Source organism: Ochotona princeps, chromosome 1, assembly GCF_030435755.1.
Source record: "Ochotona princeps isolate mOchPri1 chromosome 1, mOchPri1.hap1, whole genome shotgun sequence".
In the NCBI taxonomy this organism is placed as follows: Eukaryota; Metazoa; Chordata; class Mammalia; order Lagomorpha; family Ochotonidae; genus Ochotona; species Ochotona princeps.
The window spans coordinates 86,909,990-86,936,857 of record NC_080832.1 but is presented as its reverse complement, the minus strand read 5'-3'; the positions used below and the strand labels follow the sequence as shown (position 1 = coordinate 86,936,857).

Below are 26,868 nucleotides of genomic sequence, written 5' to 3'. Positions count from 1 at the left end.
TTGTGGTTTTATTTGTATTTTCCCAATACCTGGGAGTCTGAACATTTTTTTCATATGCTTATTAACTTTTTGAATTTGTTCTTTTAAAAATGTCTGTTTAGTTCCATCATAAATTTCTTAAGTTTTTTTGTTGTACTGTTGTTGACTTTCTGAAGCTCTTTGTAAATCCTGTATCTTAGTCCTGTATCTCTTTTGTAGTGTGCAAAGATTTTTCCCATTATGTTGGTTGCTTCTTTACATTGTTAATTATTTTCTTTGCTGTTCAGAAGCTTCTTAGTTTGATGTAGTTTTATTTGTTTATTTTGGCTCCGATTGCCTGTGCTTTGGGTGACTTTTCTAAGAAGTCTTTACCAATGCTTATATGTTGTATAGTGCTTCCTGTGCTTTCCTCTGATAGCTTGATGGATTTCTAAATGCAGATGTTAGACCTTGATCCATTTAGATTTAATTTTTATATCAGGTAACAGGTGGAGGCCTTGTTCCTTACAGCTCCTGCAGGTTACTATCCTATTGTCCCAACAATGTTGTTGAAGAGACCAGACTTTTTTCATGAGTTATTTTTGGTAATCTTGTGGAAGATTGGTAGTCTGTACATGTGTAGGCTCTCTTCTTGGATTTCTATTCTATTCTATTCTATTTCTATTTTATTCTATAGCATCTATTGTTCCACTGATGTTCTTCATAATTTCAGTACCAGTTCTAAACTGTTCTTATTACTACTGTCCTGTAGTTTGTCTTTAGGTCTGGAGTTGTGATTTTTCTAGCTTTATTTATTTGTCAGGATAGCTTTGGCTATTCATAATTTTTTCTGTTTGTAGAAGAATTTTTGTATCAGATTTTCTATTTCTGAGAAGAATGTTATTAGATTGAATCTGTATATTTCTTCCAATAACATGGATATTTGATGATTTTATTGTTCCAGGAGCAAAGTACATTTCCTCGTTTTTTAATTTCTTCTTCTACTTCTTTGCATAATGTTTTATAATTTTCATCATAGAGGTCTTTCACTTCTTTGGTTAATTATTCCAAGGTATTTTAGGTTCTTCTCTGCTATTTTGAAAGGAACTTTCATACAAGTTCTTTTTCAGACATGCAGTTATTTATGTATATGAGGGCAATTGATTTATGTGTATTGATTTTGTACCCTCCTACTTTGTCAAACTCTCTTATTAGTTGAAGTTGTCACTTTATGGAGTGTATTGTTTGTCCTATTCGTAGAATCATGTTGTAGATGAAGAGGGACTATTTAACTTCCTTGTTTTCAATTTGAATTCCCTTTGTTTCTTTTTCTTTACTGATAGCTCTGGTTAAGACTTCCCAAACTATGTGAAATAGCAGTGATGAAAGCAGACATCCTTGTCTAGTTCCAGATCTTAATGGAAATACTTCCATTCTTACCTCGTTCAGTATGATGCTGTCACTGAGTTTATGTCTATCGTGCTTAAGGTTTTTAGAATGAAGTGGTATTGATGCTATCAAATGTCTCCTCTGCATCATTTGATATGATTTTATGTCTTTTTATTCTTCATCTTCTTGAGGTAGAGTATCACTTTTATTAATTTGTATATGGTAAACCGTCTCTGCTCTGCATGTCAGGGATAAATCCCACCTGGTCCGGGTGAGTGATTTGTCTGGTGCATTTTTGGATTATGTTGTTGAGTATTTATTATGTCTGTGTTCATCAGGAATTAGTCCACAGTTTTCTTTGTTGTGTCTCTATTTAGCTTTGGTATTAAGTTGTTATTGGCTTCATAGAAAGAATTTGGAGGGCTTTCTTCCTTTTCTATTGTTTCACATATTTTCTGGAGGGTTGAGGTAAATTCTTCTTGAAACATTGTAATTCAGCAGTGAAGTCATCTGGTCCTGGCTTTTCTTTGTTGGGAGGCATTGAATTACTGATTTAATCTCCATCCTGGTTATATGTCTACTTAGGTTTTTAATTATCTCATCAGTGAGTTTTGGTAAATTGTATTTGCCCATTAATGTATCTGTTTTTTCTAAGTCTTCCAGTTTGTTGGCATATTGTTGCTTGTAATAGTTACTGATTATTCTATGTATGACTGAGAAAACATTATTATGTTTTCTTTTTAGTCTCTGATTCTATTAATTTGTATCTTCTCCTCCTGCCCCCACTTTTTTTTTGGATTAGTTGGACCAGTGGGATATCTATTTTTCAAAGAACCAGCTCATTGATGCGTTGATCTTGTGTATTGCTGTTTTGGTCTCTATTTGGTTTATTCCCTTCATTATTTTGATTATTTCTTGTTTTCTGTTAATCTTGGGATTATTTTGCTGTTGTTCTAGATTGTGAACTTAATGCCTTTCTAGGTTCTTATTGTAGATAATGATTACAGTGAACTTTCCTCTTTAGTACTGTCTTGACTGTTTCCATCAAGTTTTGGTATGTTCTGTTGGTGTCTTCATTTGTTTCAGAAGAGTCTTTTTATTTCTTCTTTGATTTATTCTATAACTCATTTTTCATTTAATAGCATATTATTCAATTCCCAAGTATTTGCATATTTGGAAGTATTTTGACTTGCTGATATCCAGTTTTTTTTTTTTTAAGATTTTATTATTATTGGAAAGCCGGATATACAGAGAGGAGGAGAGACAGAGAGGAAGATCTTCCATCCAATGTTTCACTCCCCAAGTGAGCCGCAATGGGCTGGTACGCGCCAATCCGATGCCAGGACCAGGAACCTCTTCTGGGTCTCCCACGCGAGTGCAGGGTCTCAAAGCTTTGGGCCGTCCTCGACTGCTTTCCCAGGCCACAAGCAGGGAGCTGGATGGGAAGTGGAGCTGCCGGGATTAGAACTGGCACCCATATGGGATCCCGGGGCTTTCAAGGCTAGGACTTTAGCCGCTAGGCCACGGCGCCAGGCCCTGATATCCAGTTTTACTCCTTGGTGGTCCAAGAAGATATAGGGTATGAATTTGATTTTTTTTAATTTGCTGTGGGTGTTTTGTGGGTGTAATGTGATCAATCCTGGAACGTGCACTGATAAAAAAAAAGTGCGTTCTTTGTAGTATGAGAGGTTCTGTAGATATCAGTTAAGTCAATTTGTTCTGTTGTCTGAGAACTCTGTTGTTTCCTTGCTGAATTTCTGTCTTATCTGTCTGTCCACTGAAGTCATTGGAGTGTTAAGGGCATCCAGTGTGATTGTATTGGAGTCTAGATCTCCTTTTAAATTTGTTAATATTTGTTTCACAAAGCTAGGTGCCATGGCGTTTGATTCATATATATTTATTATCATGATTTCCTCCTGCTGAATGGTTTGTTTAATAATTATGTGATGTACTTCTTCATCTCTTCTAATGTTTTTCACGTTCAAGTCTATGTTACCTGATATTAGAGTGGCTATATAGTAAGTTGTTTTTGTTTTGCTTTTATGTTTTTATTTTTAATTTTGAATTTTATACTACAGTCTCATAGGGTCTGGGATTTACCCACGCCCCTCCAGCTTGATTTTTGTTTCCATTAGCCTGGAATATCCTTTCCCATCCTTTCACCAAGTTTCTGTGTATCTTAGTTCATGAGATGTTTCTCTTATAGGCAACAGGCAGACTGTTAATCCATGCCTATTGATTGACATAAAGATTAAAAATCTTTCTTAGAGTTCATAGGTCATAAGTTCAATGTAGATATTATACAGCAATCTTACATGTCTCCAAAATCTAAAATGCTCTTTCTTTCAAGAAAGAAATTAATTCTTTTTGTTGTAAAAAATACAAAGTGATTCACTGTTCATGGGAGGAATTTGTAATTCAGGTTCTTATTTTCTCACTTCCTTTTAACAACACCTACACCATCCAGAATAATAATGTGCTAAGATGTAGTACTGCAAAGAATTCCAATAAAAGAAGCAAATCATTTTCATAATTACTGATTAATTCGTAATTTGCTCTGCCAAATAGTTAATCAACCACAGTTGTTGAAAGAAATGATTTTTGTGTGTGTTGATATTATAGGTACAGAAAAAGAGATTTGCAGTTGTCTTCAAATACTACGGAGTGATAATTTAATTTCAAGGATACAAAGGGTTAATTAATAGAAGTATCTTGAAGCTCAAAAATTTTTTTTTAATTTCTTTCTGTTATTCAGATACAGATCTCTACTGCTGCTGAAAGGAGACAATGGTATTTTGTTTGTTGTTTAAAGATTTATTTATTTTTATTGGAAAGGCAGATAGACAGAAAGGAGGAGAGACAGAGAGGAAGATCTTCTGTCCAGTGATTTTACTCCCCAGCTGACCAAAATGGCTGGAGCTAAGCCTATTCGAAGCCAGGAGCCAGGAGCCCCTACTGGGTTTCCCATGCAGGTGCAAGGTACCAAAGCTTTGAACCAGGCCACAAGCAGGGAGCTGGATGGGAAGTGTAGCCACCAAGATTAGCGTTGGTGCCTATAGGAGATCCAAGGTGCAAGGCAAGGACTTCAGCTGCTAATCCAACAGTGGTGTTTTTTTTAATAAATAGGTTTGCAAGAGATCAGCAGAGCTAAAATCTGAGTAAGCCATACTTAAAAGCAAATAACAAAAGTAATAAAAATCATTAAAGCAAAATATATATTCAGAATTACTGCAAATATAAGCATAATAACTTTCAAATTTTTTGATATGTCAATTAGGTACTTAATAATTATATATAAAATGAGTTATTTTTTCACTATGCACATTGCCAGTCTTTTTTCTAAGCTAGTCTCTCCTCTGCAGGATATTTGTATATACAATGAATGCTTCAGCCTCTATTGTTAGGGCTAAGTAAATTAGTGATTCATTAACACTCCATTATCCTGTCACTGGAGAATAAAGTAATACTGATAAAGAGATTTCTACTAAAAAAAGCTTATCTCTTTTCACAACCACTTTATAATCCTACTTATTTAAATCTTTCTTAGAAGACTTATTTCGGCTCTTCAAGTCTTTATCTTCAGCATGATCCAGGCTGAGATAATCTTCCTACCTAAGCATTTGCTGGATCTCTGCATCCACCCTCCTCTTCCCAGCACACAGGAAGTAGCAGTGTCTCTCAGCTTTCATACTGCAAAGTATATGTCGCTTACCTGGCTTCTGTTCACTGTATTCGGGTAAACCTCTCTGTCCTCCTTGTTGTAATACCCAAAATGGTCTCGAAATGCTGCCAAACATCCTCAAATAAGAGAGGGCAAAATTATCTCTGGTTTAGAAGCAGAACTTTTTAAAAATGCAGGTTTATGTACCCAAGTTAGATCTACTCAGTCAACAGCTTCCAAGGCCTATTTAAATATTATCTGTGCTAGTATGTGCAGTTGCGTGTTCCCAATTGGATTTAACATAATAAGTTTAAGATTCATTTCTCAAATAGCTCTCACTTTTCATTTTCTTTTTTTTTTTATTAAAGATTTATTTACTTTTTATTGGAAAGGCAGATAGACAGAAAGGAGGAGAGACAGAGAGGAAGATCTTCCATCCGATGATTCACTCCCCAAGCGGCCGCAACGGCTGGAGCTGAGCCAGTCTGAAGCCAGGAGCCTCTTCCGGGTCTCGCACACGGGTGCAGGGTCCCAAAGCTTTGGGCCGTCCTGGACTGCTTTCCCAGGCCACAAGCAGGGAGCTGAATGGGAAGTGAGGCTGCCGGGGTTAGAACCGGCGCCCATATGGGATCCCAGCGTGTGCAAGGCGAGGACCTTAACCACTAAGCCATCACACTGGGCCCCTCATTTTCTTAACTTCTGTTCCCTAGATGCTAAACCAAGTACCTAAATTGAATCTACAACTTAATGTTAAGTGTTTTTCTAAATACCTTTTTAGTCTCCAAGTAAAGATAAGGACCATGAAATCATGAACTTTCCTGATATCGCTCAGTGCTCCTCACAGCCTGTTCCATGAATTCTTTTTTTTTTAATTAGATGAGCTCATTTATTTGATGCATTAAATTAGGCAAAGAAAAATATATGCAGCTGCATAAAAAGAATCCCGTTCTCCGACGCCTTGGACAGAGAGCAGTGGTCAGAAGGAAGGAAGAGTTGAGTGGACCCCAGGACTGAACGCAGAGAGCACGCTGGCCAGGCCAGGCTAAGCTTCCAGCTTCACCGAGTCCAGGACCACCCGTGCTTCTTTATACTCTTTAGCTTCTTCCAAGTCTTTTTCACTTTCCAGGACCTGCTGCAGGTCGGCGTAGGCAGCCTCCAGCCTGCGCTGGCAGTCGGGGATCATCATGCGCGACTCCTGCAGGATCTCGGCCTGCTTCTTAATGGCATAATTTTCACCATCTTCAGCTTTCATTTTTTCAATCTTTTCTTCTTGCTGTTTTACTTCCTTCTCATACATCATTTTTTCTTTGACCAATCGCTTCAGCACGCGGTCTTGATCTTGATCTGCCGCACACGAGGGTCGGCCATGGCCCTGGAGCGCCGCGCACGAGCAGGTGCGGGGAGCTCCGGGGCGCCCGTGAATTCTTATATTGATGTTCTATACATACCAAAGGGATAGGTGATGTCAACAGGCAATCAGTATTCTGGTTGTAAGTACACTATGGACATGCCTTGTACAACGTGTGGTGAAACTTTCCCGGCCTAATTTTTTTTAATCACTAATAATTCAGCTATTATTTAGATCATTTACCCATTTATATATTCACAAATGGTTCATTGGCAGCTTGCACTGGTAACATAAATAGTGAACAAGGTATGGAACTTGTAATGTATAGGCAAAATATTAGAGAATGGGTCACAAAGTCCAAGGAAGACCTGTGCTCTTCATTAGCAAAGGGCTTTAACTCAGCAAGTCAGCTGTGAAAGGTTAATTAGCAATGTATCTAGTCAGTAAAGGAAGAATACCTTGATTAGCTAGAAAAGAGTATTTAGTGCCTAATGTTTTCCTCTGGCAAGCTAATAGGGAAAATTAATTTAATAGTGCTGCAAACACATTTCCTATATTCTTACTGTTAGGAAAAGCAAATGTTTTTTTTTTTTCTGAAATTAAAACTAATTAACAATGTTTTAATTTTAGAGAAAACCAGTATTTCACTATATTTCCTATTAATTTTAATTTTTAAATCATTATATTAAAAGTCTAGTCTAGTTTTGGACAAATTAAGAAAATGTTTAAACAATGAATGTTAACTGTGAAGTGGGAAATAATCATTGAATGAGCTATTTTTTTTTCAATTCTTGTCTGGAGCCTGTTTTCCTAAATCAGTCTGTGGCTGTGACCCCTTTTCCTAGGTCGTAGAGTTTATTTTCGTTTTTCCGTTTATCAGGAATATCAACAGTTACACCATTTGTCTCCTGTTCCTTCAGTCTTGTCCTCTCTCCAGTTTCCCCTCACTGTTACTAGCAGATTCCAAAACATTTCTTTAGTAAACTTCTTTTAACCTGTCTAAATGTTGTAATTACAAGCTTTAGTCATAGGCTCCAGAAACATTACATATCATTATATCATTCATATCATCTATTCTAGACAGGGATTCAAACAACAAACTGATCTTGTACTTTATATGCCTTTACATGAATAATTTGAAAAAACTTTTTAAGTTAACTTTTAATGAATTCACTTTTTCAGCCAACCGGATTGCAAATTTCTTGCAGACAAAAAGAATCTATCTCTTTCACCTTTGTATCCACTTCGAACCCATTCCCCAAACCTCACTTGCTCTGTATGTAGCAAGGGATATAAAAAAAAGGTTGAAAATTGATCTGTTTATAATGATTAAGAGTTATTCTAAAGACTCATTTATTCATTTGAAAGGCAAAGTTACAGAGAAGGAGAGAGCGAGGGAGAGAAAATAAGTGGGGTGGAGAGAGAGATCTTTTTCCCCCTGGTTCACTCCTCAAAAGACTGCAACAGCTAGAGCTGGATCAGTCTGAAATGAGGAGCCAGGAGCTTCCTTCTGGACCCCTACATGGGTGCAGGAGTCCAACATTTAGACCATTCCCTGCTGCGTTCCCCACAGCACTGGCCTCTAAAATGTGTTACTATCAACTCATTAACCTGTCCACTGAGAGCACACAAATTAATAAGCACCTGATATTAATAAGAAATATTGCTTGGTGATCAAAACAAAAAAGTAAAGTGATATTTATAATGTATAAACAAAAAGAAAAAAGGTGCATATAGGGAGATGGCAGCTGGCACAGTGGTTACCACTGCTTGGGTTACCCAAATCATGGATTAGAGTGTCCATGTTCTAGTTCTGACCCCAGCTTTCTGCTTAAGTTGCACTAGGAAGCAACAGGGATGTGCAGGTATATCCCTGCAACCCGCACAAGTTCTGGGCTTCTGAGTTTGGGAAATGAAGTAGCAGGTCGAAGATGTGCGTGTGTGTGTGTGTGTGTGTATTTCAATCACACCGTTTAACTGTGTTCATCCTCCCTCCCATTCAATGAAAAAATAAACCTTACATTTTTACAAGTGTATACAGGGCATAGCCATCACACTGGAAGTTCCAGGGCAGAACTCTCAGAAACAATGATGCCTGATTAATTCCTGAAGGCATTCACATGTTAGATTTTGGATGAGTGATTGGCAGATGAGGCAAGGAAGTTGACACTACAGAACAAGCAGCGTGCATAGTAGTATGGAGTATGGTGTGTTAGTGCTTGGATTGTTCCGAGTCCTTGGGGCCTAGGTGTAGGGGATGGAAATGATGGACAGCCCTGAGAGTTAAAGTAATGAGGCCTACAGAGGAAAGTGTTGTTTGCCTCACTAGGTAGTTCGGACATTTTTCCTATAGGCTATGGAAAACTATGACAATTGTTTAAAGCAAGAAATTACACAAAGAACCATTTTGAAATAAGCTTTCTTAGATATTGTTAGAGAATTCAGAGCAACGAACAGTAATACTGTAGGCAGAAAAAAGATGTTTAGACAATGGATGTGGGGTGAAGATGTATGGATAAGCTACAGAGGTGTCTGTGACCTAAAACCAAGATAATTTGGTGACCAACTAACCATAAATGAAGCATGAGAAGGGAGAATGATTGAAGGGTTGAGGATGACTCTCAGGGGGGGTCTAAGCATTGTATGCAACTCCTGATTAGTATAGACTTCCATACTATTCTGCAAGGAAATTTAATCACTGTCCTTTTTTTTTTTTCATGCTTTCAATGACTTCTTTTTTTTTTATTAATTATTTTGCATTATGTAACATTTTCATAGGCTCTGGGAATCCCCGACCCCTCCCCACGTCCCTCCCCCCTGCTGGATTCCTCCACCTTGATGCAGTATTACAGTTCAAATTCAATCAAGATTCTTTCCTTGCAAACATATACCAAGCATAGAGTCCAGCTACTTATTGTCCAGATGGGTAGAACAGTTTCTTGGGGAGACCATTTCTGGTCCCAAGTTAGAGCTGGTAGAATATCATCACAGTCAATTAAGAGTCCCAATACAACATCAATAGCAATTTGCAATGTTATGGAATTGACATGGTTTTGAGTAACCAGTATGTTAAAAAAAAAAAAAGCAAGTTCTTAACCACAACCTATGATTAGCTCATTGACATTTCAATTTTAGTTTATATACAGGACCGGCTGCTATATACCTTAAAATGGCTATAAGGTACCATTCAGCTGTCTCGTGTCTATTTCATTTTAGTATTTAACCATTTGTTGTGTTGAAGTATAATTTTGCTGATCTTGGCAGATTTTAGGATAATCTAGACTGGCTTGTATCTCTAACAAGACATTTGTTGACAATTAAGGTGCAGAACATTTTTTTTTAGGGAGGTGTGCAGGAAAATCCTCAACACCATGGTGAGGAGTGACTAATCTTTGTGTCCCACCCAGCGAGGCATGAGCCAATCCACGCCAGCTCTTTCCTGTCAGATTTCAAGCTCTACTTTCTGTTGTTTGTCTATTTATTTTAGGTTTTTTTAGTTTGTATGATTGTTTGTTTGCTATGAGGGGTTTTCGGAGCGACCCCGATGGTCATTGCGAGGGAGGGTGGGGGTCCGGAGGTGGAGCCAGGCTCGGACCATTAGACATCAAAATTGATGACTGTCTCGTGCTCTGACCTTTAACTGTTGTAGTGATTGAAAATGTACACTTTCTTTCAAAAATCTCTATTGCTATGTTTATTAATGAAGATACTACTCTCTGATTTGGCAACAAGAGCAGACTAACCAAAAATGTTAATTGAAAGGTAGCATCCAGATATCCCTATCTAAATTAATTTGTCAGTCACAAAATGGAAGATTTAATTGTGCTGTTGGTGCTGTTGAGAACTATACATCTTTCTGTGTTTATTATTGTAGTTACCCTAAGTTTGCTTTCCTTATTCCATCAAACACATTCTTTGAGTCAAATCTTCATGGTTAGCTCTCTATATAGAACACAATATTTGAGATTTTTAAACTGGGAATTTTTAAAATCAGTTGCAGAGAGAGGGAAAGGCAAAGAGATTTGCCATTCTCTGATTCACTCCCCCGTTGCCCCAATGACTAGTGCTAAGCCAGACTGAATCCAGGAGTGAAGAATTTAGCAGGGTTTCTCATGTGGGTGGCAGGAGCCCAAGCACACTGGTCTTCTGCTGCTTTTCCCAGGGTAATACAGGAATCTGCAGTGGAAGTAAAGCTGCTGGGACAGTGACCAACACCCCTATGCAGTGATGGCATCTTAGCTGGCACCTTCAGTTGCTACCCCACAGCACCAGCCCCTGAATTGAACATTTTTTAAATATGCAAAAACCAAAGTCTCTACTGTGACAGTATAGTTTAAAATTCATATTTGGATTGCTTCCCACTTCAAGAAATACTACCAGTGCCTGGATCATCTGTGTCTAAGGCCAAATATGTTTTTAAAGGATTTATAAGATTTATTTTTATTGGAAAGGCAGAATTACTGAGAAGAATATACTAAGAAATAAAAATCCTGCATCCATGGTTCACTCCCCAAGTGGCCACTACGGCCAGAGCTTAGGTGAATCAAAGTGAGGAGCCAGGGGCTTCTTCCTGGTCTCCAACACAGGTGCAGGGTCCCAAAGCTTTGCGTCATCCTTGGCTGCTTACCAAAGAGTAGGGAGCTGGAGTGAAAGTGGAGCAACCAGGACACAAACTGGCATCCATATGAGTTTCCAGCACATGCAAGAGGAGGATTTAGTTACTGGGTCATATTGCAGAGCCTTTTTTTTTTAAGATGTGGGGATGGTAGTGGAGTCAGGAGGGAGCATGGAACTCACCGGATACTTATAGGAGCAGGGGATGGAATGGGATTGGACTGGGCCAGGCTGCAGCACTCACTGGCACGTGCAAAGGCCAAGATGGAGAGCAGATTATACCAAACATAGACACAATACACACCGGTACACATGAGATATGGGCCTGGGAATAGGCCTGGTAGGGAAACTTGGTGAATTCCTCTGCTAGGCTGAAGATGTAGGTAGGGAGCATAGTAACTGCGGCTAGGGCCTGCCATGCCAGGTAAGACTAAAAAGCTTCTCAGCATTTGCGGGAGCTTTTTCTGGAGACAAGTCATTCTGGGCCAGGCTGCAGAATCCACTAGACATAGAAAGACCAGGGCTGAGGGCAGACAATGCCAAGTAGGGCAGCAACACCTGCTGGCACACATGAGATGTGGGGCTGGATGCAGGCCTAGTACAGGAAGTAGGGGAATTCCTTTGGTAATTCACAGCTTCTTCTAGGGAGTTCTTTATCTGGGGTTGTAGGAGGGACAGCCAGACAAAGCTGTGACACTACTCAGCATTTTGTGTGGGCAAGGTCTGGAAGGGAGGCCTGGGCTGGCCCAGACCACAACACCTGTTGATATGCATAAGAGCCAGATCAGGTTATGGGCCATGACAGGCAGGTTTAGGCTGCAGTGCTCACCAGTGAGAAATAACACTGCAGACAGATCATGCCAGGCTGGACTGAATTAGCCACCCACATGTGATGATCCACGATTGGGGACAGGCCAGGTAGAGAAACCCTGGGGACTCCCCTGTTAGGTTACAGAAGGTGAGTGAAAGAGTTAGGGCTGTAGGGGACCAGGCTTGGCTAGTCTGCATCATCCATTGTCATGTGTATGGGCTGGGTTTGGAGACAGGCCAGACTTGGCTAGGCTTAGCACTGACTGGCACTTATGAGAGCCAGAATGGGTGTGGTCAGGTAGGCTAGGCCATGGTACCCAGCATACCACGTGATAGCTGGGACCAGATGTGAGCCAGGCTGTGCTAGGATGTAGCACTCACCCACTATAGCTTGAATGGATGCAGGCTAGTAGAGCTGGGGCTGCAGTACCCACTTGTAAGTGCCCAAAATGGAGGCCAGCTATATCAGGGTGTGCTGCAGCACTTGCTGGCACATGCAGGATCCAGGGTTGGGAGTAAACCTGTTAAGCGAACTAGGGGAACTCTCCTGCTAGTGAGTGCAAGATCCAGGTCTAAGAGCAAGCCAACCTTGACTCAACCTCAGCACCTTTTATCCTATGGTATGAGCCGGGTCTGGGGGCAGGCCAGGTTAGGCCATTACATGGTACACACTGACATGAGCAAGAGCCAGGATAGGGCACAAGACAGGCTAAATTGGAGCACAACATCCACCAGTTCACTTGAGAGCTGAGGGTGTGTCAACCTGAGCTAGGCTGCAGCACCCTCTAGTAAAAGCTGGGATCATAGCTACAGTGGCTTTTGTACTGAAGAGGGGGAAGTAAATTTGATCAAAGATGTAAACAATATATTGTTGGTGAAAACAAAATGAAAATAGATTCCTTATGGTGGGACAGACAGTGAATGTTTCTGAATTGTAAGATAAAAAAAGGTTACGTTAAAGTGCCAGCATCCTATACGGGCAGCAGTTCATGTCTTAGGTCTTCCCATCTGGCTCAGCTTGCTGCTGATGGCCTGGAAAAGTATTGAGGATAGCTTAGTCTTGGGCCGCTGCACCCAAGTGTAAGACGTGGTGGAAACTCTTGCTTCTTGACATTGGGTAGATTCAGCATCAGCCGCTGTGACCATTTGGGTGTGAACCAGTAAGTTGAAGACCTCTTCTGCCTATCTTTGACTTTGTTAATTCACTGTTCAAATAAAAATAAATCTTTTTTAAAAAGGAATAAAATAGAAAGGAAAAAGACAAAGAAGAAAAAAACTGTATTTAACAGTCAGATTTTTCAGTTTCCTCAGATATTTTAATAAGTTTTCTGTCTCGAAGAGAATACAGTGCTCTGGGATGTTTTTACTTTATACTTCGTGAGTTCTGGACACAGTAAAGATATTTGTTTACTTAACACAGTAATCGCAAAATATTTTTTAGAACTGCACAAAGTTGCCTATTGGAATTTACTGTTTTAATATCTTGAGTTGATGCCCTCCCCCCCGTAATACACGCATTTTTGTTTGTACTGCTGTATTGGATATTGAGATTTTTCGTTAAGATATGTCCTAAGATTATCACACTCGTTTTGATCATTTCTGTGGTAAAATTGTGAAACACAGAGCAGATATAAATAATGCCAGAGTGTAGACCTAATTACATCTAAAGATAATTAAAAATCGGAATTTACATTCATTATCTCATCTCAGACTTTTCTGTTTCCCAGAGTGGAGATTTCCATTTCTTCTTGGGAATTTTTAAATAATATAGATGCAGCATGTCTACATGAGGAAAGCCTGTAACTCTCTTAAGGTCACAAATGAGAATCTTAGCTTTCCCGATTTTTCACTACCAGTTTATGATAAAAATTATAAATTTCAAATAAACACGTTTGCATTATGATGCCTGGGATCAGGATACAGAGCTAACCTATTGACATTCCAAGGCTATGTGAATGTGCCTTCATTGAAGACAGATTATAGTCTGTCTAGGGAAGAGGATTTCTTATTGTTCCCTGCTTATCATTGTCAGTCATTTACTAACTCTGTCTACTCTGCACTCTAAATTTTCCCTGAGACAAGACAAATGTTAACAATTGTGTAAACTGTAAGAAGCCACCAAAACACATACAAATAAAAGCCATCTTGGTACATTTGCTTCACCAGTGCTCTGTTTTAAACAGTATCTAACTTTGCAGCTTGTTAACCTAAAATATGTTTTCTTGAGCCCAGGTCCACTGTTGTTTTTGCTTAATGTTTTTCTTTATTAAAATCATCACTTCTGTTTCTTTCTACTCATTTGACCCAGTTCTCATAGGTGATAGTCAATTTTAAAAGTCACTAGTACAGCCATCTTAATACGTTGTGTTGGTTTCACTATAGTTGACAGTACCTTTCTGACCTCTGTAATTGCCTCATTTAATCTTAGAATCCAGAGATTTTGTTCTGTATTTTAACTACACTACACATTGTGTTTCAAGTGAAATGCAAAGTGAATCTCAAGGTCTCCTAGGAATCTAAATGGAATTTGCATTGAGCCTTTGAAAGAAGTGAATTCACAATTTCTCCCTGAGTTATCTGTTTGAAATCCTGCCTTACATAAATACTAGAAGTTAACCCTGCTGTCCTTTAACACTAAAGTAAAAAGAAGACATCGAGAAAGTGATTTCATTTACCAGCTATTGCTGATAGTGGGAGTTATCATTTTATCTTTTGGAATGCCCAGCAATGTGTAAAGATGGGTCACATTGATGCCACTTAGTATATCATGAGATTAGAGTACCTGTGACTCAGATTAAGCTAAACCTGATGATCAGCTCAATAAAAATAACATGGATGTATCTTGGTATTTAAATACTTCAAGTGAATGGAGCTGTTACTGTATGAATAGCTTTAAGCCAAATGATTTCACTAGAAAAAAGTATGTCCTTTAAGCAACTGTTAGATCATGGATGAATTCATTAATCTTTTGCTTAAAGTATATTTCAACTGTGGTGATATTTGGGTGTTATAACCTTTCTAGTATAATTAAATGATCCCACATATAAATGTGACATATTTAATCAACCAAATCTATGGGCTTGAGACATTTTGTCTCAATAGATTGTGCGTTTTAGTGCAACGGCAAGAATAACTCTAAATTAGTAAATCATCTGTAATACTAACACTGCCACAGGCTTTTGTTAAAGGCCATATTCTGGAATAAGTACATTATAAAATAATGAGAGGGGGGAGAGAGAATGGGAGAGAGTGTGTGGGGGAGGCTGTTACAGATGTTGGAAAAATCTGGATATACCAAGTACTTTGGAAGTGTTACCTGGAGATATTTTAAGACACTCATACATTCAACACAGCTGAAAACTCATGGCACTCTCTCAAAAGAACCTGTGAAGCAGATAATTTTTTAAATCACATTTATGAGTTACTGTAAAGTTATAGTATTCAATATAAAATAAAAGCAAAAATATAATTGTGTTAGAAATAAAACCCTAGATTCTGTGACTTCATTTATGCAATTGGATTTAGATAATTCAGGTTAAAAAAAATAGGTAACTCTTTAAGTTACTCAGTGAATATGATATAACTTCATTAAGTGCTTGGCCCTGTCTAATTTTCCAGTCCTGTATTTCACTGTGATATCACAGACACACACAGACTCACACACACATACACACACACACACTCACACACACCCTTAAGACTTACTAAGAAAGGTATACAGCTTACTAAAATTTCACTATTTTGGGTATCAAAAACGTGATTGAAACACACAGTTTAAGTGTTAATTTAATGCTGTGAAAAAAGCAAAAATTAAAAAAAAGAAAGAAAAATTCGTAATATTGCATGAAGCCATACTTTGAGATTAAAACCTCATACTTACTATGTTTTGGGATTACATGGCATCACAACAAATAAGTATGAACTAATTATTTTATATTAAAAAATCACTAGACTATCACTATCATGTCAGTAAAGAATGGACTCATTGAGATTATAGCTTTTCAGTTATGATAAAAAGCATGCAAAATCCCTAAAAATATTTGTGAATGCTGCCTATTGTCAGAAACCTGTACATGTATTTAAAAATATTCTTGCAACAAAATTAACTTTTAATTACATTTTTCATGAACTTTGTGAAGCACCCTGAAGTATTTAGCAGTGAAAGCATAAGCACAATAATATATTAATTTTTTATTCAATGTTATTTCATGTTAATGTAAATGTCGTCAGTCACCATTTCCTCCTTCAGAATTGATAAGAATATAAACACTTATGCTACATACATCAAAAGTTGATTGTGTAATTTTGATGTCAGCAATAAACATTTTCCAGTGATTCACAGCAAGTATGTTTCACCTCCCAAAGGATGTCTGCCTCCATCTGATAGTTTTGTTGTTCTTAGAGATGTGGTGATGCCACTGATGTCTTGTGAGTTGAGACCAGGGATGCTACTACACAAAGTACAATATACAGTGCAATCCTCTTGGAAACTCATGTTACATCATTATCAGCTTATACATTAGGGAAAAGTACTTTTTAAATAAAACCTTTGATCATATCTTCCTGGGGAAGCTTCACAAAATATTCTAAAAACTTCTGGCCTTTCTCAATCTCCATTATGCTGTACTTTGTACTATGAAGTTTTTATTTATTAAATCTTCCCAAAATATAAACATTCTGAATAATGTGTATTTGACAGATGGCAATATGAGAAGAAAATGGGTTTCCTTCAGTTATACATGTCAGAAATGGAGTCATTGTCACCTTGTGTAATGGCATACACTCGGGTGAGATGCCCAAAACTTAACTTTTACTTTGCACAGTATCCTCTGAGCTGCTCCGAGTAAGACATGCTTAAATCCACTACTCACAAAACATTAAAAGTGCTTCATTAGTTGATCAATATTAATTAATATGATTTTTCAGTCTTGTGGGTATGTATTTATGTTCTTGCATGCATTGCCATAAGGAGCAATTTAAGAAATGTGGAGTAATTCTAAATGTTAAATAGTACAAATGTTAATCCTATTGTTAGATTTAGACACATTAGATATTTACATTTAAAGAATGTTTTTCCCATAAATTCCTGATTCCTAGTATAAACATTGTATTACTTTATTAGATATGTTCATTAGCACAGAATTATGTGTGAATTTTTCCCTCTGTTTTAGTGAAGATTTCCAGGTAAACTATTCTGTGAACATCAATAATTTGATATTACGTATTAACTTCTTTGTTCATTGATCTTCCTTTGTGTGTGTGTATATTTTTTTTCACATTCTTGGATTTGTCCATTGGATTTTGACTGGATACAAAACAATAAATATTATTTTAAGACATTCATTCTAAGCCATATTATGTTCACCAGGAAAATAGTCTCTTAATAATGAGTCTCAAGAAGTTATTTATATGCTGCGACATGAATAACTCCCAACAAATACTGTATACTTTATGCCTCTATTTGCTCTACTGTGCAGTTGAGAAGTACATCCAATTTCAGTGTGGTGTATATTAGCTTCTTTATACTCAGAGTGATAGCCTTAGAGACAGTGGTGTTCACAGCTATGGATGTCACATTTCAACATAAAATATGAAAAATAAGTGCTTCCCTAGACTAATATTTTCTCTCTGATTCTCTCCAATAATAATTATATATGGAGAGAGAGAGAAAGAGAGGAGGGTGGAGAAGAAAAGCCAAAGTTTAGTTTTAAGATACCTTAAAATATGTATTGTAATTCCAGAAAAACTATAATGATGAAATTTTTCCTTTTAAAGTATCCTAAATTGAACTGTTAGGTTGCCTTGTACTAGGCTAGTGTCACACTACTCAGAGAAAAGCAGCCAGTATCTGGCAACCATATTGGGCCTGGTTAGTGCCAAATTTGTGTCACTTATACCAGGATACCAACAGTGTTATCTATTCTTTTTTTTTTCTTTTTTTTTTTAAAGACATGTGGGGAAGTTAGCAAATGCTGGACAAGGACACGCCAATCAAACTCACAAGAGTATTGCCTAGCAAAGGAGATCTGGGAATGTGTTGTAGTGGGAGCTGCTGAGGGCACATTTGAGAAGGGAAGAGTGACTTCTCAGGTATCCATGGGCCAAGCCACTACCCTTGCAGGTAGGCAAGGGAACTGAGACCACGTGGTCTAGAGGAGGGAAACTAGAGGGCATGTCTGAACCAGACCAAGGCACTTGTCTACATCAGGAACCTTGACTGGGCTAAGTATCTGATGAGTTGGAGTTGGAGTGCTGAGAGCATATTTGACAGGGGAAGCATGACTTCTCGGGCTTCCATGGACCAGGCCACTATAACTGCAGGTAGATGAGGGAGGAGGTCAGGTCAAGGCACCTGCCACATGAGAAACCTGGGCACGTGCCACCCACTGGCACACAGAAAAACCAGGGCTGGGGAACAGCCTGACTAGGATAGCTCCAATACCTGTCAGCAAGTGTCAGAGCAGGACAGGGACCATGTAAGGCTGGGCCCTGACATCCAGATTGCAAGAGAACTGAATCAGGGGACAGATTCTATAGAAGACTTTGGGCTCACCTCTGTGGAACTGTTGTACCAACCGGTTTGTGCAAAGACCTAGGGGTAGTGACAGAATGAGATAGGGAGGACAGTGGAACTCACCTGACACTTGCAAGAGCTGGGGCTGGGATAGGGCCAGTCTGGGAGAGGCTGCAGCACTCTCTGGCACATGTGAAGACCAGCACTGAGGGTAGAGCTTGCCAAGCAGGGCCACAGCATTCACCAGCATATATGAAATTCAGAGTTGGGAGTGGACCTGGTAGGGGAACTAGGGGAATTCCCCTGCTGGGGAAAGCTCTTGCTGGGGAACACAGCAGCTGGGGCTGAAGCTGGCCATGACAGGCAATACTGCAGCACTCCTCAGCATTTATGTGGGCTGGGTCTGTGGGCAGCCACAGCACCCAATGAAATATGCAAAAGTCAGGACTAAGCACAGAGTGTGCTTAAACAGGGCCACAGCACACTAGCTTGCATTTGAGATCCAGGGTTGAAGGTGGACTTCGTAGGGGGCCTAGGGAAACTCCCTGGCTATGTCACAGCCCCCAATGGGGAATCTGATAGCTTTGGGGTGGGCCAAATAAGGCAAGGCTGCAGCACTCCTCAGCATTTATATGGGCTAGGTCTGGGGTTAGGCTAAGCTGGGTCAGGTAACAACATCTGCTGACAGATACAACAGCCACCAGCAAGAGCAGGCACTGTAGAAAGGCCATGCCAGGCTGGACTGAATTAGCCACCCACATGTGATGATCCACGATTGGGGACACGCCAGGTAGAGAAATCCTGGGGACTCCCCTGTTAGGTTACAGAAGGTGAGTGAAAGAGTTAGGGCTGTAGGGGACCAGGCTTGGCTAGTCTGCATCATCCATTGTCATGTGTATGGGCTGGGTTTGGAGACAGGCCAGACTTGGCTAGGCTTAGGATTGACTGGCACTTATGAGAGCCAGAATGGGTGTGGTCAGGTAGGCTAGGCCATGGTACCCAGCATACCACGTGATAGCTGGGACCAGATGTGAGCCAGGCTGTGCTAGGATGTAGCACTCACCCACTATAGCTTGAATGGATGCAGGCTAGTAGAGCTGGGGCTGCAGTACCCACTTGTAAGTGCCCAAAATGGAGGCCAGCTATATCAGGGTGTGCTGCAGCACTTGCTGGCACATGCAGGATCCAGGGCTGAGTTTGAGCCTGATAGAGAAGCTAGGGGAACTCCCCTGCCAGGCTGAAGCTCCAGCTAGTGAGTCCACAGCACACACTGCCATGAATGAGGGCTAAGACAGGGCACAGGCAGGGTGTGGTTGAGCTGCAACTTTCATTTCACTTGAGGGCTGTGGGCATGCTAGGGTGAGCTAGACTGCAGCAACCACCAGTGAGAGCTGGGACTGAGGGTGCACCATCTCAGATGGGACTGCAACACTCCTTGGTAAGTGCTGGGGCTGGGAGCAGACCTCTTAGGTGAACTGTGGGCACTTCCCTGATGAGTTACAACACCTGCTGGTGAGTATGAGTGTCTTATCTGAAGGCAGAACAGGCTGGTCAAGGCAACAGCACCCATCAGCAAGCTGTGAGCCAGGTCTGGATGCAGATCGGGCTCAACTAAGCTACCACATCCATAAATATTCACAGGAACCAGATGGGATGCAGGATGGACTGGGCTTGGCCACAGTACTTGCCAACACATGCAAAAACCGAGACTGGGAGCAGACCTTTTCATGGTTTTTGCAAGTCGTACCAGTTAGGTTTCAGTACCTGCTGGTATAAAAGAATACTGGGCGTGTGGCAATCTGTCCTATCCTAAGCCACAGCAGCAGTGGATTTGCCTGAGAGAGGGGTCAGAGGGCAAAACTGACCAGGTATCTGTATGCACCAGAATGTGCATTGGTTGGTGGGAGATAGGGACCAAACCTGACCCTACACTGGCTGGCACACACGAGTCAAGTCTGAGCACACCCCCAACGAGGTTTCTTGTGGCACTCCCCAACCAGATGGCTTGATTCAAACCCTGGATGCAGTGAAAATCACAATATATGTGGTCTGACCTTGGGGTGCTTGTGTTGGGACTAGGCTTCTTCAGTTGGTCATGGCTATGCCATGATCAGTGTGCCTAGATAAGAGGGCATAACAACCAATTCATCTAGTCTAGCAGAGATTGTCGAGAGTCTTGTCAGAGAACTGAAAGCAGAACAGGTTGAACTACTCACCTGTCCAAGCTTTGAAACATATTCCTGGGCCTGTGTGTGTACTATGGTGGACCTGGTCGGCCAGGAGAGCTTGCAAAGATTTGTTTTTTCAATCCTTGTGTAACAAAGTTGGTGATCTCTCAGAACTATCAAAACCACTCAAGTAATACCCTTAAAACACTCTTCACCACATCAGGGTCTCTAAATCATAAAATGACTGTTCTTCATCCCTGGGTGTGGATATATTCTGACAGTAACGAGTTGCCTCCCCCTTCACTCCCCTGGGGATACAGGAGGAGGATGAATTGAACCATTTGTTCCACCTATCTTCCTTCATGCCTCAACCCTCCCCCCCAACTGGAGACCCACATCAGTGTGCATCTCTCCAAGCTGTGTAAACATTGCTAAAAATAATATAAAGAAATAAAAAAGAGACAAAGGAAGAAAAATCATAAATTAGGGGTTGATGCAAAGGCTAAATAGTAGACTCCACTATCTGCCAGCATTGCCATCCCACATAGGCTCTGGTTCATATTCCTGTTGCTACATTTCCCATCCAGCCCCCTGCTTGTGGCCTGAGAAAGCAGTCGAGGACGGCCCAAAGCCTTGGGACACTGCACCCGTGTGCGAGACCCAGAACAGGTTCCTGGCTGCAGACTTGAGATCCGCTCAGCTCTGGACGTTGCAGCCGTTTGAGGAGAGAACCAGCAGGGGGAAGATTTTTTTTTTCTTTGTGTCCTTCTCTCTGTAAATCCACTTTTCAAATAAAATAAATCTTTTTTTCTTAAGAAAAAAATATAAACTTAATTGAAACAAGGAAAGAAGAAATGATGAAATCAAGGGAAGGAAATGAGACATATAGAGGGACATATAGACGTGTTAAATCCCAGGGGCGGGCCTCCCAAACATTCCCAGACACTTGGAAGCCACAAATGTGCTGTTAAGCCCTGGGAAAAACCTTCACTAAATATTGTAAGGCATCTAACTTCGTGCTATTGACTAAGAATGCTTATTCTGATCACTTTTTAATAGTATAATGTGATGTGTGACTGTCACTTACCATGATTTATCTAAAAGACTTCCACAGCAGAAAAACCGTTTATCATAGTCCTTTAGTTCAGTAGAGGCTAATGTATATAAACACATAGAGAATTGCTGATCTTTAATTAAATATAAAGTAGTAAAATGAAATATCCCTTAAAATTTTGCTCAGAACAGTATCTGTTTTTACTCAGTTTCCCCAAGTATTGGACTAACATTGTATCTCTCAGCGCAAATGTTATATATAGTAAGTATCCTGTGCTTGTACTACAGAAGAGTAGGAAAAGAAAATCTGAATTGAATTAATATAAAACTTAGCCCTAAAGTCTGCTTTCTGCCATTTAGTTACTTATAAAAATAGATTCTGAAAAAAATACATTTTTATTTTTATTTCCCTTTTTCCCCATACTGTATCAGAAACATGTATTTAATACATTTTATATTCAGGGTCCTGCTGTAAATTACATGGAATATAATACTTAAAAATGAAAACTTAAATATTAACTTGTTTGTTTAGTCAGTTTGAGGTCACGTTTGAATCACTTTAACTTACTATAATGGATTTTAAGGATTCCCAACTGTACAGATATTGTTCCTGAAATTCTTATAGAATTAAGTGAGTCAGTGTTGTGAGCACCCTAGAAAAACCCTGCACAAAATTTCAAATGTGTGGATTTTTGTACATTTTCATTATTTAGAATGTATATTTAAAACTCCTCTCAAGAAAGACCTACTTTGAGCTTTTAAGAAGCTCCTGTTTATAAATGTCCTTCGGGACCAGGGAGGAGAGCTTTCTCTGGTCCGAGCCTGGCTCCACCTCCGGACCCCCACCCTCCCTCGCAATGACCATCGGGATTGCTTCGAAAAACCCTCACAGCAAACAAACAATCATACAAACTAAAAAAAAACCTAAAATAAATAGACAAACAACAGAAAGTAGAGCTTGAAATCTGACAGGAAAGAGCTGGCGTGGATTGGCTCATGCCTCGCTGGGTGGGACACAAAGATTAGTTACTCCTCACCATGGTGTTGAGGATTTTCCTGCACACCTCCCCCCCCCACAAAAAAATGTTCTGCACCTTAAATGTCGACAAATGTCTTGTTAGAGATACAAGCCAGTCTAGATTATCCTAAAATCTGCCAAGATCAGCAAAATTATACTTCAACACAACAAATGGCTAAATACTAAAATGAAATAGACACGAGACAGCTGAATGGTACCTTATAGCCATTTTAAGGTATATAGCAGCCGGTGCTGTATATAAGCTAAAATTGAAATGTCAATGAGCTAATCATAGGTTGTGGTTAGGACTTGCTTTTTTTTTTTTTAACATACTGGTTACGCAAAACCATGTCAATTCCATAATATTGCAAATTGCTGTTGATGTTATATTGGGACTCTTAATTGACTGTGATGATATTCTACCAGCTCTAACTTGGGACCAGAAATGGTCTCTCCAAGAAACTGTTCAACCCATCTGGACAATAAGTAGCTGGACTCTATGTTTGGTATATGTTTGCAAGGAAAGAATCTTGATTGAATTTGAACTGTAATACTGCATCAAGGTGGAGGAATCCAGCAGGGGGGAGGGGCGTGGGGAGGGTGGGGGGATTCCCAGAGCCTATGAAACTGTCACATAATGCAAAATAATTATTAAAAAATATATATAATAAAAAAGAAGCTCCTGTTTAACTATGAAGTGTTAAGGATCAGAGGTCACTGGTATTGTGATTGAGGCCACGTTCCCTGGCTATCCACAGGTGAAACACTTATGTCTGCATGAGTACAAGGTGATGTTAAGGCACGGATCAGTGAGCAGCCGACTGCAAAGCCAAGGCTGGTGAACCCTGAATGGAAAATAGAGTTTCAGTAATTTTCTACTGATTACTTGGTAGGAAAAAACCTACCTGGTGCCACATCTGATTTATGGAACAGATTGGACTTGTAATGAAAGTCCAAGTATAACTGACCTCTTCCAAAGGAAGTCACAACCCTTTTTTGATATATTCGTGTATGGACTCATGCATAAATTATTCTGAAGTTCTTATTTTCTTGTGAAGCACATTTTTTGTTTGGATTTATTAATTTCACCATAAGAATAGTCAACTATAGATTCAAAAGTATAAACCATTTCATTCTTTTATTGCTCCATTCCAACTGTATTTTTTGCTAAAAGAAAAAAGAATTGTGTTATACATATATTTATTCTCATGACAACAATTTTAAAAGGAAAAATATGCTTAAAGTCATTTTCGTAGGATTCTCAAAATGCAAAATTTCCAGTGGTCAGTTGCTGTCCTCATAAATACTAAGAAAATAAATTCCACTGACCTTGATATGGCCTTGTAGCATAGACATAGGACATTCAGCTCTATTGAACTTTACAGACAGACTGTATGTTTCTTTTCTGCTGGTTTAAAAAACTAGGAGGTAACTCTGCAAGTGTTAGAAACATATTTTTAATGTATAAATAGAAGCATAAGAATCATAATCCATTTAATCACAAGAAAGTCTCAAAGGGGCTTTTCAAATACTTGGGATTAAAATATGCTGTGTTTTGCTACACAGGATGCACTACATTCCTTCTGGAGATCTCACATTTTTGTGGTCATGTATTCTGGTTCAGTGGCATATTGGATTGGTGTTTGGGTGTAGATCATTTATACTTTAGGTAGAATCATCATGTATAGTTGCCATTATTTCAAATGTTTTTATTGGAGAAACTATTCTAATCCCTTGGAGGCAAGGGATCCCCTAATCCCTGATGGCAAATGGGCTCTGTGCTATTAAGTTCATTGCCTAATCTATTACAATAAAGCTATCTAAAATTTAAGAAGATCAGACAAGAAAGAAGTTTCCTGTTTCTTTCCATTCCTCTCTTACTCTTCTCCCAATGTGAAAGGAGAGTGAGAAACACAGACAGGGAGGGCTCCCTGCTACTGCTCAGCTTCCTGTATTAGCCAGGACTGGACAAGACTGGACAAGAGCCGAAGGCAGGAATCAGTAATGCAATCCACACAATCCTGGCCTCCCATGTGCATGACAGGAATCCAGTGACTTCAGCCACCACCTCTGCTTTCCAGGGTATACATTGGTGGAGAGTGTAATTCTAAGCTAGAAACAGGAATCCTCCCCAAATATTCTGATTTTGGACACAGGATATCTTAACTACTGGATTTAAGAACAACTCCCTTTTTTCTCTTCTTTAGCAGTCCAGTATGCAGACAGTCCAAAGACAGTAAATATCTCTGATTCATGAGATCACCTGAGAGCCTGCACTACACCATTGACTAGTAATGCTACTTCATCATTTTCAGTTGGGTTTCTAGTTCCTTGAGTTCAAGATAGATTGAATTCCACTCATCACCGTTTTCTAGCCAACAGAAAGAAGAAAGCAGACCAAACACTTTTTTTTCTTTACTAAGCATGATTTTTAGTTGTTCATATAGTTAACATGTCTTATTGACCAAATTTTAGTCAAAATCATATGCCTCTCCTCCTTACTGTAAAGGCTGAGGAACGTAATCTCAGACTAGACATGTACAGGGTCCTAAAAGTATAAAGAAGGATAAAATTGGGGTCACTTTATGAATCAAAAGAACGATACTTCAAGTTTCCAAAATATAAACAGAAAACAGTCTTACATGGCTTTGTCTGTCTGTCTATCTATCTATCATCTATCAATCTATCCATCCCTAATTTATCTGAGGTTATGGCTTAAATGTATCCCATAAGTTTTAATAGGTTGAATTTAATATCCATTTTGAGATATTAAAGGAGAAAATTTAATAGGACCATGGTATTTCGAAGTAGGATTTGAGGAGGTGATTGGGTAATATCATAGGATGGAGCCTCTGATAAAACGAGGGAGAACAGGTGACCACAGGGTGTGCACCCATACACATGCTTGCTGCCTCCTGTGATGTGAATGAATTCTTGAATTTCCCCAGGGTCTCTGCTAGAAGGAAGCCTGTCATCAGAGGTGCCTCCGTGAATTCCAGAAACGTGAAGCAAAATAATTTTTTTCTTCATAAGCTCTTCAGCCACAAGAATTTTGTCACAATAGCATAAAGACTACAATTTCCCTCCAGTTATTCCTTGTAGCAATGCTTTTTTATAATTCTCCTGTAACATTAGAAATTAATAAAAAAAAGTCCAGTTAGATATTGAAAGTCAGTAATAGTGAACACAGTAGCAAATAATTGACATTCCTCTATAAATTTCTGTAAATTTCATAGGAAAAGAACATTTTCAAAAGATGAAAAATATCTCCCCAAATGACCAACTGTATTAACTTGTTACCCAATTTAGAAATGTATAGTATTAGCGTTTCTTGGCTTTTGGTCTAAAATCTTGTATAGAAATTTACAGTACTTATTTTTAACCCAAATATGTGAAAAGGATAAACTTACGTGATTCTGGTCATCAGTCAGTTTTGCTTCTGGTAAGTTATTCAAAGATTTTTCAAAAGTAACAGAACATAATTTTTATGTTCATGATTTCTCTCAATAATTTTTTAAGAGATTAACAGTGTAATGATCTATTACATTATGTCTTTTTATTATATAAATTTTATTTTTGGTAATTTTTACATATTTGATTAGGATGCAAAGGGTCAAGGGCTAGAGGAAAGTGGGTGGAACCATAGTTTTGACGTTTTCTTTTTTTCCTTCCTGTATCTGGGGGGAGGGGAGAGATAAGGGGAGAAGCCACACCCAGCCTCCCAGCCATCCAGGGACATGCTCCAAGGGTCTTGCTCAAGTAGTTTTGATAATTCAGTGGTTCTGTATTGCTGCCAGTCTTGCCATTCCAATCATGAAGAAATCTCTCCAGACTCCACTGGCTGACATAGTCCACTCTAGAGTCTCCATTTGCCCAGATATTCAACTCTTTGCTGGGGTAGTTGATCAATTTGTTCTGTCCTCTGTCCTCTGTTAATGGCACCAGGTGCCCTCTGCAGACTCCAGTGTACTGCCATATCCTTCTTGTGCATCTGGATATGCCGTCCACTGCTCCGTCTAAGTAACTGAGGAGGTCCAGCATTGACACATGCATTCCGTGATCAGACCATGGAACCTGCAATTTCCTCAATGGTTGGAGTTCTGAGTCCAGTGGTTTACTTGTGGTGATTCCCAAAGAAACCTCGTCTGAGGTGATCCCAGACCTAATTCCTGTGTGTGTATGCCAGTACAGGATCTAGCATAGTCCGTTGCCCAGATTGGCCTATACACACTGTTGATCACAATTGCTGGGTCAGTTGTCTCCAGCCCTGTCTTCTGTGCAAACTAATGGATATTGTAGTTCAGCCTGATCCTCCCCACTGCACACTCAGCACTC

General features: G+C 39.5%; 1 protein-coding gene and 1 pseudogene across 2 annotated transcripts in view; one reads left to right on the top strand and one right to left on the bottom strand.

The window, feature by feature from the left end:
- ADGRB3 (adhesion G protein-coupled receptor B3) overlaps window positions 1–26,868 on the top strand; it is a 726,224-nt gene that overhangs the window by 415,094 nt on the left and 284,262 nt on the right. The window lies entirely within an intron of this gene.
- On the bottom strand, window positions 5,878–6,376 carry LOC101533156 (tubulin-specific chaperone A-like; annotated as a pseudogene).